We start from the raw sequence: 13742 nt of genomic DNA, 5'->3' as shown, positions 1-13742 counted from the left end.
TTTTATCACTACAGAAAGTCTTATTGGGTAACACTGCACTCGAGCATTTTAAATAGCACTGGAATTAGCTGATTCTTAAAGTATTGGTAGAAAATTTCTGTAAGTTAATGAGGTCTAAGTTTGGGAATGTTTTAGGAGACATCTCTTCCTTTTCTATTCATTTTATCGCAAATTCTCTGCTTAAATTTTCTGTAGCTTCTGGGACAATGTTTAAAAACATTTTTATTGCTTATATCTGATTCTCAAAATGATACATGCTATTTTAGTAAATTTCACAATCATAGAAAAACTCTGAAAAAGACAAGTTACCCACTATCCCACTAAATTGTCAACATGTGAGTATATTACCTTTCAGGTATTTTTAATTCTATCTATATATATTGAGTAAATTTTCATTATATGTGTATCTATATATGCAGAAGACACAAACATATCCATGTATGTTTTATGTTCTGCTTTTTATTGAATAGTATGTCCCTCTATCATTAAATAATTTTCAAAAACATAATTTTTATGGCCACATAGTAGTGAAGTGCCACTGCTTACCCAAAATGGGAAACTTACTTAATTTCTTTATTCATTGTTTTTCTAAACTAAATGGAATATACCTTTCTCTTACGGTCACAGTGAGGATTAAATGGATTAATGTGTATTACTTTTAAAGCCGCTGAGCCTGGCACTAATCATTCAGTCAGCACTCAATAAATGGTATCCTTTATTATTATCATATAGATTCTTTGATGACTGCTTACAAATTCAATTTTGCCACTTTCACTAAATATTCTGGAATTTAAATGGATAGAATCCCAAACACAAGGCAATGAAAATGAGATGTAGAACTAATATGCTTCAGTTGGTTCATATGGGGCTACATGTGAGAAACTTTTATATATATATGTGTGTGTGTGTGTGAGATATACATATAACATATATATCATATACGTATATATGAATACATATGAAGAAATATATATATACACATTTTCATTATATATGTGTGTGTGTATATATATGTCTTATATATGCACATATGCACTGCCATATGGTGGCCACATAAAATGTGGCTAGTAACTGAGGAACAGAATTTTAAAGTTTATTTTATTAAAATTAACTTAAATTTAAATAGCCACACATAGCTAGTGACCACAGCTCTAGATTGAAGAAAATGGAGAAAAGTTTGCAAACTCTTCTTAGAAAACAGTATAATCATTATCTAAACACAATAAAAATGTAAACTATATGTGTTTCTTCATATGTATTCATATATACGTGTGTGTGTGTGTGTGTGCACCTGTGTGTAGAGAGAGAGAGAGGAGAGAGAGAGAGAGATGTTAATCAGACGATGATATTAGAAATGGCATCCCTGTATTTTTGGGCCTGTGATAATTTAAGCAATTATTAGGCAGTAGAGATATGGATGAAATCTTAAGCTTGAATTAGTTGAGTAATGACTTCAATCATTATGTTACTTTCTGCAGGTAGATCTAGCTTGCATGTTTATCTAGACACATGCATACTGTAAGGTATATGAAAAACAAATTGAAAGGTAATGGTATGAAAGTGGTTCATGGGGTTTAAATTTTTATTCTCCTCCCAGTTTGTTAACTTTCCTTGAATTGTAGGATGCTACCATAGGGTCACTCAGTGAATTGTGATCATGTTAAAAGTTAACACTCCTTCCTGATCAAATGGACACTATACTTTAGCCCTTTGATGGATGGAATAACATATAATTTCCCTTAGAAAAATATTTCTGCTTTAATGGCCAGTGTTCCACTCCATTCAACAGAAAGTTATAGCTGTACAGGTCATAGCTATAATAAGCATCAGGTTAACTTAAACCATTTATTTTTATTAAAGCATTATTGTCCTTCAGAAAGAGTGACTTTCAGGTTAGATGAAGGCTCACAGCCTGAAATGGAACATCAAAGCCATTTATTTTACATTGTCGAAGTATCCAACCATTCAGGTATATGAAAGAGAGACTGACCTTGAATTAGCCAGATGAGCACCTCAGTCTCTGCTTGGCTTTGTGCAGATCACAATTAAAAGAAAGTCACCAGCATCTTACATAATCATGGCCACTTTCATGTCACATGTACCTGGAGAAGATCATTTCAATTCAGTTTCCCATGAAGTAATATTTGCTAAATGTTCTTCAGATTATAAGCCTCCCAGCAAGGTCTTTTAGATGGTAACATGGAGAATAAGGGCTACAACTAAAAGTGGAGAGAAGATTTGGCTGGTGTGCCATGTTTCCTAAAGATTAAACCAAGTTAAATCTGGTATAGGGTAATAGCTAAAGATACCAACTTTGGAGTCAGATGGGTCTCGATTCAAATCTTTGCTTTGATAATTCCTAGTGGTGTGACTTTGCACAAGTTACTTCACCTTTCTATGCCCAGGCTTCCCCACATGTAAAGCCAGCCCCGTAGACTTGATGTGAGGATTGAATGAGAAAATATGCATGACATATTATTAGAGGGTTGTTAAATGGGTCACGTTTAGTGGATAAAGCAATTCTTGGAAAATATATTCCCCACCTTCCCCCCACACCTGCGCAAATAGTAAATATCTCAATTCTTACATACCTTACATATAGTTTAGTCTACATATGGCCTTTTTAGCTCTATTGACACACTTTGAAACAAAATGGAATCTTCCATCTTTACTCAAGAGTCAGGAAAAAGCTCTCTGGACCCTATCCTTTGGGATTTTTATTGAGGTTTCATCATGTAGGCATGATTGATTAAATTATTGGCCATTGTTGATCAACTCAGCCTTCAGCCCCTCTTCCCTCCCTAGAGGGCAGGGGTAGGAGTGAGGGAATCTGAAAATTCCAACCCTCTAATCACAGGATTGGTTCTCTATGCAACCAGACCTTTTTCTTAGAAGCTTTCCAAAGTTACCTCATTAACATAAACTCAGGTATGGTTGAAAAGTGTTTCTTATGAATTATAAAAACTACCCATTTACCTTTATCACTCCCATCACTTAGGAAATTACAAGCATTTTAGGAGTTCTAGCTGGGAGCTGGAATGAAGACCAAAATATAGATAGTCCTTATTATATATCACAGTATCACACAGCCTAATTATTAATAACTCCCCAATTCACTGTCAGAATTGTTCCAGTTTGGATGGTGAGTTCTATGGTTACCATATGTGTGAGAGAAAGAAAGGAATCAAGGACACATTTAGGTCAACTCTCATGGCATTTACTGGAACAAGAAAGATGGAAAAAGAAGAGATCCAAAGGGCTAGAGTATCAAGAATTTGGATTTGACAATGTTAAATTTAGAAGCCTTTTAGATATTGAAGCAGAGATGCCAGGTAGGTATTTTGATGTGTATGTCTGGAGCTCAGGAAAGAAGACAGGAATGGGGGTACCAATGTGGGGGATCATCAGAATACAGATGACACTTAAATTGTCAGGACAGGATGAGCTCACTTGGGGAGAGGGTATTGCAGAAGAGCTCTGTAGCCTGAGCCTGAGATACTCTAATACGGCCTCACCTCTACCCCAGCCTCTCTCCCGCAATCATATCATTTTATGTTAGTTTCTTTCCTTCCCAATTCTTACCACTATCTGAAATTTTTCTCTCCTTGCCTTACACCTTGCCTTCCCAGTGCACAATGACACTCTGAGGGAGTTGAAACAAGGAGGCTGATTTGCAAAGACCAAGGACAGCCTCACACGCCATGTGGAGCCATTGCTTCCCTGTTCGAGGTTAACTGTTCCACAGCCACCCTCTTCACTCGCGATGCTTGTTTTTCCTGGTAGCCCTATCATTTTTTCTTGAGACCATTTTCCTTTGGAGACCTTGGTCTGTCAGATGGCCTATATGTGCCTGAGTCCAGTGACTAATTGTTTCAAGCTCTCTCTGCACAGAGCTCAGGGAGGTGAATGGATTCATTCCCATTCAAGCCCTGTGACACTTAGGAGCATGTGGATTAGGATGCGGCTCTACTCAGAGCACACACAGCACATTTAGGGAGCCAATTTCCTAATGTCATATTCCAGCCCAGTGGAATCTTATCTCTGACCAAGCCCACAATACTCTTTAACATAATCAGACATAAATGTCACACCCCCAGGCAGCTAGATATGGGGGTCAAGGTTGGGGTTTTAGGAGCTGGGACCACATAAAAGTGAGTAGGGTTTATATCTAACAATGGTTTTGGTGCGAAGTAGAATCAGAGTCTTAAGCAGGCCAGGGTTATAAGGCAAGAGGATAACCCAGGGTATTAAGTACATAGGATCATGTGGAGTTAGGAGCCAGATTTATCATAAAAATGGGAACAGTGGTCGAGCAAGGCAGGCCAGGTTGGGAGAGGAAGCTGAGGGAATGGTTTTCAGGTGAAGGAAACCTTTTATATCAGACTCTTCACCTGTTAAAAGAGCAGGGCACTGGTAGAAGCCCTGATGGCATGGAAAGAGAAGTTGCAAACCACAACCCACTTGTCAAAGAAGGAAAGGCCCTATAATGATTAGAAAAAATATTTTACTGTCCATTTAACACATGTCATGATGACTTTTGAATACCATGACAGACCTCTCCTCACCAGCCCTGATCATGCCCCTGGATGAGTACTTTAAGAAAATAGTCCATCGATGCCACCAGTGTGTGGACTTCTACACCGTGTAGCCTGGACACCTCTCAACTCAGCCCTGAGAACCCATGTACCAGAGGGTTGCAGAGAGGAAACCACAGTCATGGGAACTGGGAGGCAGAAGACACCTGGCTGTCATTTCACTCAAGTATTTGAGAATGCTGATTGCCTGATCCTAGAATTATAGTTTTTAGAAGTTAAAGGAACAGTTGATAGAATGAATTTGGGAGAGAGAAATATAAAATGATTTTCTTTTCAAGGGCATGCAGCCAGATTGATGATTTCAAGTCAAAGTGTTTTCCACCAGACGAAGCCACCTCAATGGCATTGAGGTGCAGAGACCTAACCCATGGGGCGGGTTGCCAGTCTTTGCCTCCGTCATAGCCATAAAATGAGCAATTCTTGACCATTCAACACTGAGCGCTGGCCCTTTCCGGCTTTAGAAGCAAGGCTGTCATGTTAAGTCCTTCCTAATAAAGTTATCCCTCAGCATCCATGAGGAATTGGTCCAGCACCCCCCTCCTACCCATGGATACCAAAATCTACAGTCCCTTATATGAAATGGCATATTATTTGCATGTAACGCATCCTCCCATATACTTTAAATCATCTCTTGTTTACTTATAGTACCTAATTACTTCTAGTACCTAATGTAAACACTATGTAAATACTGGTTATGCTGTGTTTTTTATTTATATTATTTTTGTTATTTTTTTAATTATTATACTTTAAGTTTTAGGGTACATGTGCACAATGTGCAGGTTAGTTACATATGTATACATGTGCCATGCTGGTGCGCTACACCCACTAACTCATCATCTAGCATTAGGTATATCTCCCAATGCTATCCCTCCCCCCTCCCCCCACCCCACAACAGTCCCCAGAGTGTGACGTTCCCCTTCCTGTGTCCATGTGTTCTCATTGTTCATTTCCCACCTATGAGAGAGAATATGTGGTGTTTGGTTTTTTGTTCTTGTGATAGTTTACTGAGAATGATGATTTCCAATTTCATCCATGTCCCTACAAAGGACATGAACTCATCATTTTTGATGGCTGCATAGTATTCCATGGTGTATATGTGCCACATTTTCTTAATCCAGTCTATCATTGTTGGACATTTGGGTTGGTTCCAAGTCTTTGCTATTGTGAATAGTGCCACAATAAACATACGTGTACATGTGTCTTTATAGCAGCATGATTTATAGTCCTTTGGGTATATACCCAGTAATGGGATGGCTGGGTCAAATGGTATTTCTAGTTCTAGATCCCTGAGGAATCACCACACTGACTTCCACAATGGTTGAACTAGTTTACAGTCCCACCAACAGTGTAAAAGTGTTCCTATTTCTCCACATCCTCTCCAGCACCTGTTGTTTCCTGACTTTTTAATGATCACCATTCTAACTGGTGTGAGATGGTATCTCATTGTGGTTTTGATTTGCATTTCTCTGATGGCCAGTGATGATGAGCATATTTTCATGTGTTTTTTGGCCGCATAAATGTCTTCTTTTGAGAAGTGTCTGTTCATGTCCTTCGCCCACTTTTTGATGGGGTTGTTTTTTCTTGTAAATTTGCTTGAGTTCATTGTAGATTCTGGATATTAGCCCTTTGTCAGATGAGTAGGTTGCGAAAATTTTCTCCCATTTTGTAGGTTACCTGTTCACTCTGATGGTAGTTTCTTTTGCTGTGCAGAAGCTCTTTAGTTTAATTAGATCCCATTTGTCAATTTTGTCTTTTATTGCCATTGCTTTTGGTGTTTTAGACATGAAGTCCTTGCCCATGCCTATGTCCTGAACGGTAATGCCTAGGTTTTCTTCTAGGGTTTTTATGGTTTTAGGTCTAACGTTTAAGTCTTTAATCCATCTTGAATTGATTTTTGTATAAGGTGTAAGGAAGGGATCCAGTTTCAGCTTTCTCCATATGGCTAGCCAGTTTTCCCAGCACCATTTATTAAATAGGGAATCCTTTCCCCATTGCTTGTTTTTCTCAGGTTTGTCAAAGATTAGATAGTTGTAGATATGCGGTGTTATTTCTGAGGGCTCTGTTCTGTTCCATTGATCTATATCTCTGTTTTGGTACTAGTACCATGCTGTTTTGGTTACTGTAGCCTTGTAGTATAGTTTGAAGTCAGGTAGTGTGACCTTTTATTGTTTTTTTCCCCCAAATGTGTTTAATCCATTATTGGTTGAATCTGCCATACAGAAAGCTGGCTGTGTCTAGTTTAAGATTCCTCACCTTAAGGGGCTTCCCAGAGAATGGTAAGGATTCATCTCCATTCTGCCTATCTAATGACCTACTATCTTGTGACCTCTTCTTGACCTTTGAGTTGGGAGGCCAGATTCATGACAGACTCCTGATCCTGAATACCAGTGTGCACTATGGACAGTTCTCCTGTCCCCACCAGAAGGCCAAGTATCCCCTCATTCCCTAGAGGTGCCACTTCTGCTGCCATTCACTGATTCTTACCATACTTATGAAAACCCTGCAGGATGGCAAGGCAAACAGCAAGTGGTGTTCCTGCCATGGCCATGGCAGGTATCCCTGTCTTTTGTGATGTCTTGGAATATTGTCTCACTGTCTGCTAGGACATCTCATCTCAGACACAAGGACTGGGTCTGTGACTTGAAAAACACAGAACTCCAATAGATGGTAGCTTATTCAAATATGGACAGATCAGATAAACTAAGTAGGGATCTTTTTTGGTTTTCATAAACAATATTGCCTTTGAGGCTAATCCAGGGAAACCAGATCTGTTTTGATTTGCTTTATTTTTATTTGAGGCCTGGTAATGACATTCAGCAAAGTTTTCCTGAAAGATTTCTCTCTCCCTGAGAATAACTTTTCCTAATATTTACATGTACATGGCCCATGTGCCTTTGATTTCTTTTGCATGCATTGCATATTGATATTTAAACTATGTTGGAATAAAAGAAGTAATGAAATTTAAAATAAACATGAACTTCACAAAGAGAAACAGAAAGAAAAGGAGTTTGCCAAGTCTCAGCCACCAAGGGAGAGTTCAGGCAGAGATGCTTCTGTCCGCTGAAGAGTGAGGACTAAAATGGTCCCTGAAACTGCTCTAGAAGAAAGTACAAAGCCCTCAGGAGAACAGAAAGGCAAAAGCACATGTCATATCCATGCAGTCTTCAGTGAGATAATTAGCCCTTGATTTGCTTTTTTTAGATTATTCAGGTCTCAAAGCACATTGTCTCCCTATTCTTTTGTGCATGGATGAAAATCATGAGCTGATAAAGCTAGAGATGACATTACTTTACATACCTTATGTTATTAATAAGGGGACAGAGGGCCACAATGTTTAAGTGACTTGGCCAAAGTCACACAGTTAGCTAGTGACAAAAATAGGACAAAGAGCTGGGTCTTCTAACTTTGAAGCCATTATTTTCTGCTCTACAACACCTCCAACAACAACAACAACAAACCCTGATGTTTCTACCTCACATTGTGTGCTCACAAACAGATTTATGGCACCACTCTATGAGGTCATCACAGCTATCAAAATAGTCAAATTATTTTACCTATTTTTCTAGATTTGTGGAGTGGTGATCCACACCATGGAAATTTATTGAACTGGCTGTGCTATGACTTCTATCATATCAACCAGTCCTGGAAGGATCATTATTATGTATTAGAGTGCACGAAGAAAATGTTTGAGTCACTCTTGACCATGTGAGGTTTTAGACAACTGGGACCAACTCTGTTTACTTTGACAGTGGCCTCCCTTCACCTAGAACTTAAGAACACTTAGTTATCTTTCCATTTGGTGATGATGACAATGAACATGATCATAAAATACAGCTGTTAGGGAAAAAAACAAATATGATACAGAATTATCCAATGAAATGAGATAGGAAGAAAATAAACTCAGTTTTGATGCTATGTTTTGGAATCCTTATGTTCCAAATTTTTTTTATCACTTTCACTGCATTTCTATTTATAACACAGAACAGAGGAAGAGGAAAATTTCTTATTTTTCTCAGTTTCTTAAATATTTAGATTACTAACTTATGTGTCTCGGGTTGAACTGGAGTCTGTTGTTTACCATTCTTGTTAGAATTTATGTAGGACTTTATTATTTTAATACATGGCTCTGTATTTATTTTCCATAACACAGTTTATCTTCACTATTGTCAATAAACCAACAACCTTGGTAAATATATTCATATCTGTTTAGATCAAATAGATGGATAAACCTAATTATTACGATGGCCTAACACCTAACAAGCCTTAGTAAGAAGCATGATTTTGGCCAGGCACGGGTAGCTCATTCCAGTAATCCCAGCACTTTGGAAGGCCAAGGGAGGCAGATCACTTGAGATCAGGAGTTCAAGACCTACATGGTGAAACCCCATCTCTACAAAAAATACAAAAATTACCTGGGTGCAGTGGCACACACCTGTAGTCCCAGCTACTCAGGAGGCTGAGGCATGAGAATCAGTTGAACCTGAGAAGCAGAGGCTGCAGTGAGCCAAGATTCACGCCATTGCACTCCAGCCTGTGTGACAGAGCACAACTCTGTCTCAAAAATAATAATAAGAAGAAGAAGCATGATTTGGGTATGGTTAGATTAGAAAGAATCCATAGGAGCACCCTAGAGAAAAGAGTGGAATCCCTACCTGAAACAAAAGACTGACTCAAACCTGAGGTGGTTCCTCAATCCACCTGAAGTGGTCCCTGAGTCTTCCATTAGCATCACTTTACTCTGCCTTTCTGAGAATGGCAAAGGAAAGAGTCTGTTTTGTAATAGACTTCCGGTTCCAATCCCTAGATTCTCTATTCAGGTTGGGTACAAGACTTAGTTTGAGCAGGGCCTGTAGTTTTCCTTCCCTCTTCATACTGGGTGCAATCAAAAACCCAAAGACAGAAGAGATCAATTACAAAAGCAACAGTAAGTAGCCTTATTTGGGCCATTTCATTAAGAATGTTTATGTTTTTACTTATCTCTTTAATTTGCATTTGGAAATCCAATAAAACTAGTTTGAAAATTATTGAAAGTGAGATTTTTTAATATTGAAAACTCTTTAAATATTGAAAGTGGTACTTTTTTTCTTTGTGTAATTTTTTTAATGGGGTCTTCTCTGCATGTGTGTAATTTTCATGTCACTTAGGAATAAGCATGCATATACTGATACTTGTTTACATGCATATGGAAATTGCATTTTTTTCAAAACTTTGTGTTGCTTTTTCCCTAATTTTGTTAATCCAGAACTCTTACAGAAAAAAAAAAATCTTTTATTACATGGTCCCATATCATCATATACATCTCAGAAGCTGATTTTCCTTCCCCAGGTATCTGGACCATCTGTTCTGCCCTTGCCAGCGAAGACTTTCATATCCTTTATCCGCCGCTGCCAAAATGCTATGTTTTTCCTCAAAAGAGGAAAAAATATGTGTATCATTTATCAATAACATGCAGAATGAGGCTTGACTCAAGGAATGTCACAGGAAAGGGAATGGAAGAGAATACCATTATACCATTTTTTAGAATGATTAAGGAAAATACGTCTTCCTACCTTTGTGAATCATTTGATTTCTCAGAGCTTCTAGGAGGAAGGCCTCATAGACTTGATGTTGAAGATGACTTTATTACAGTCATGCACTGCATAACTACGTTTTGGTCAAAAATGGACCACACATATGCAGTAGTCCAATAAGATTATAATATCCTGTTTTTACTGTATCTGTTCTATGTTTAGATACACAGATCCTTACCATTGTGTTACAGCTGCCTACAGTATTCAGTACATGCTGTACAGGTTTCTAGCCTAGGAGCAATAGGCTATACCATAGAGCCTACGTGTATAGTCGGCAGTATCATCTAGAATTGTGTGAGTAATCTTCCATGATTTCACACAGTGACGAAATCGCCTAACAATGGATTTCTCAGAATGTATCCCTGTCATTAAGCCATACATGACTGTACTTTCTCTTTTACTCTCTTTCCCTCAATCTATTAATTCTGCTAATTTGGGAAGCCCATCTCCTAAATGACTTAATCCTCTGCTGAACTTCTTTAACCTCTCTAGGGCCCAGTCATACAAATGCCAGTAATGGAATTCGTCTTTCTAATTCCCTAGCCATTAACTTTACTGTTAGCCAAAATCCCTGTCACCTTAACGTCAGTTTGCTTTACATTTCCTCAACGGACCTGCCATTTTTAAAAAATAAAGGCAGCCTTCATTATTTTAAAAGGGCGTGGAAAGGGTTTTTTCTCTAGAAGAGACTGAGCGGATGTTTTCAAAAGCCGTCTATTTTTATTCAGATGTAGCCAACCGTTAAGTTAAATACACAGCCAAAGTTTAATGCAGTCTTTGAACTTCCCCTACATGCCCACATTTAAGAAGGGCATATTTCATTTGCTAAAAAATTATTTTAAAAGAAATTGAATTTTGAAAACATTATTTCTAGTTCACCTGCTTTTTAAAAATGTTGGCTCCCTGGTCGGGCGCTGTGGCTCATGCCTGTAATCCCAGCACTTTGGGAGGATGAGGTGGACAGATCATGAGGTCAGGAGCTCAAGACCAGCCTGGCCAACGTAGTGAAACCCATCTCTACTAAAAATACAAAAAAAAATCAGCCAGGCGTGGTGGCGGGCACCTGTAATCCCAGCTACTTGGGAGGCTGAGGCAAGGGGAATCACTTGAACCTGGGAGGTAGAGGTTGCAGTGAGCCGAGATCGCACCACTGCACTCCAGCCTGGGTAGACAGTACAAGACTCCATCTCAAAAGAAAAAAAAAAATTATTTCCCTTTGAGTATAATCTATGACCATTGTATGAACATATATTTTTCTACTTAATTACTCTGCTTAGTCTTCAAAAAAAATTTTTTTAAGTGATTGAATTAGGTGCAATATTATATAATGCCAGTTAAACACAATTGCAAAAATATCTGAGTTCTTGACTGAAAAAGAAAAACAGTATTTGTTTGTTTGGGATTCAGATTCTTATTCTAAATACAATATTCTACAGGTCTGTGGCATTTACTCCCAATAACTAGTAGCCCTTTCTCAATACCTTTCAGTCCTTGCCCCGGGGTCTTTCAATGGAGAGCAGCTGTCAGTTGATACTGGCTGGGTTTGCCAAGCCAGGACCACAAGTTTGCTTACCTTACAATATGTATCACTTATAGTTTGTCCCTAAATATTCCCGTTAACTGGCTAAATTTCTCAGGTTGTTTTCCTTGCAAAACAACAACAACAACAAAAAACCGCTCTTGGCTTAAGATTTTATTAGCTCATTATTTAGAGTTTTCACTAGATTATAAATTAAACTACAGTTGATAGGAGTGTGTGTGTGTACGTGTGTGTATGCACACACATGTGTTTTCATTACCATTTTTTTAAACCCAAAGCTATACTTGGCACAGAATAAGAGATCAAAATATGTATGTTGAATGATTGACTGCCTATTATTGAAGGCAGCTTTATTAATATATGCTGGGGATGCAGGGAATAATGTGAAGCAAAAACTAAGCATAGGCCTGCCCTCAGGGAGCATATCTGAGGGCAATCTAACAGGAATTGATCATAAAAACAAATTTCAAATGTCAAATGTGACAGTGCAAAGGTACAAAGTGCTATCAGGGTCTAGATGAGAGGGATCTTGTTGGATACATCTAAGAAGGGCTCCTTGAAGAAATGATTTCAGCTGAAGTCAAAGGATGAATAGATAATAACCAGAAGAAGAGGAGAGGAAAGTTCCATCATGTTTAGTTCACCTCAGTTAAGTTCTTTTTCTCTCACTCTCCTGTTTTTCCTTGGTATTTATCACTAAAGACTCTTCCTATTTTTGCCTGTTGCCTTAGTTTGCTAGCTACTCATGGACTTCTGCATAAATCTCAAGGGCATAGGCCTCCTTTTAGGAAACAGCCAAAACTTACCCTTCTGATAAAAATGTCAACATTATTTTAGATACGAAGGACAAATTATCAAAGAGAAAAATGAATTAACAAGGAAAACATCTCCTTTTCTGCTAATGACTTTAACTGCTGTGTACTTAGAGAAGTGCCACGTGGTAAATACTTAGTGATTCTGATTGGCTGGATGGTTGGTTGACTGGTTAGCTGGGTAGCCAGATGTTGGATGGATGGCTGACTGGCTGGCCAGATGTTAGATGGTTGGCTGACTGGCTGATTGGTTGACCGGGTGGCTTGGCAAATAAAGGTGAGGGTGGTAGATGAGCTTTGATTTTAAAGTCAAACTTAATTTTATTCAGATTCTGACTTACCTTTCACTAACTCTATGATATTGGACAACTTACTTAAGCTCTGTAAGCCTCAGTTCATTCTATTAAATAGTGCTTTTCTCAGTTATTATAATATCAAAGGTGATAATGCATATATAGCTTTAGCATGGCACCTAGGATATATTAACTGTTCACTAATATGTGTTCACTATTTTAAAGAAAAGCAAGAAGCTTGAGTGCTTTTTCCAAAAGGAACAAAATTAGTGAAAGCAAATGATTAGTCTGTGTTTAAATGTTAACTCTCTTAATCTTAGTCCTTCTGTTTTACTACAACAGATACACATCTATTGCAGACCAGAAATAGATGTACCTAAGAAGAAGATAAAACATGTAGAAAACTTACATGCAATTTTTTTGCTTGACAGATTAAAATTTAATTTACTCACCACCCTATCCTTCTCCCAGTTTTCCTCATCACCCTCTGATTGCATTATTGCAGGGCTCATTAGGATGGTAATTTTCTCTACCAAAAATGGGGAGAGAATGATATATTATTTCTTGACATGGATCATGGTGGTTACTCCAGTGTTTGCTTTATAATTATTTGCTAAACTGAACATTATGTTTTATGTATTTTTCTATATGCACACTCACACTTAAACATGCATAAAGGAGGTAAAATTGCCATATGAGAATGTGATGGAATAGGACAGAACAGACCAAATTTAAACCAACGTTATGCCTATATGAGCAGATTGGAAGGAATATCCAAGCAATGAATCCTGATTGTCAAAAAGAGGAGATGACACTTATTCCAGCTACTCCAGATTGGCTATCTCTGTGTCACAAATTGAGTGGCTAGAGTGGCAAATTACTAAACTCCTTTTTTTTGGTGGGGGGGGGGGGTAGTGTATGCACATATAACC

At 38.1% G+C, this 13742-nt stretch overlaps 1 protein-coding gene across 6 annotated transcripts in view; it reads left to right on the top strand.

Annotated features, from left to right (window-relative positions):
- The window catches only part of RNF150 (ring finger protein 150), a 274984-nt gene that overhangs the window by 169671 nt on the left and 91571 nt on the right, over nt 1-13742 (top strand). The window lies entirely within an intron of this gene.

This window comes from Pan paniscus, chromosome 3, assembly GCF_029289425.2.
Source record: "Pan paniscus chromosome 3, NHGRI_mPanPan1-v2.0_pri, whole genome shotgun sequence".
NCBI lineage: Eukaryota > Metazoa > Chordata > Mammalia > Primates > Hominidae > Pan > Pan paniscus.
This window is presented reverse-complemented; position numbering and strand designations above follow the sequence as displayed.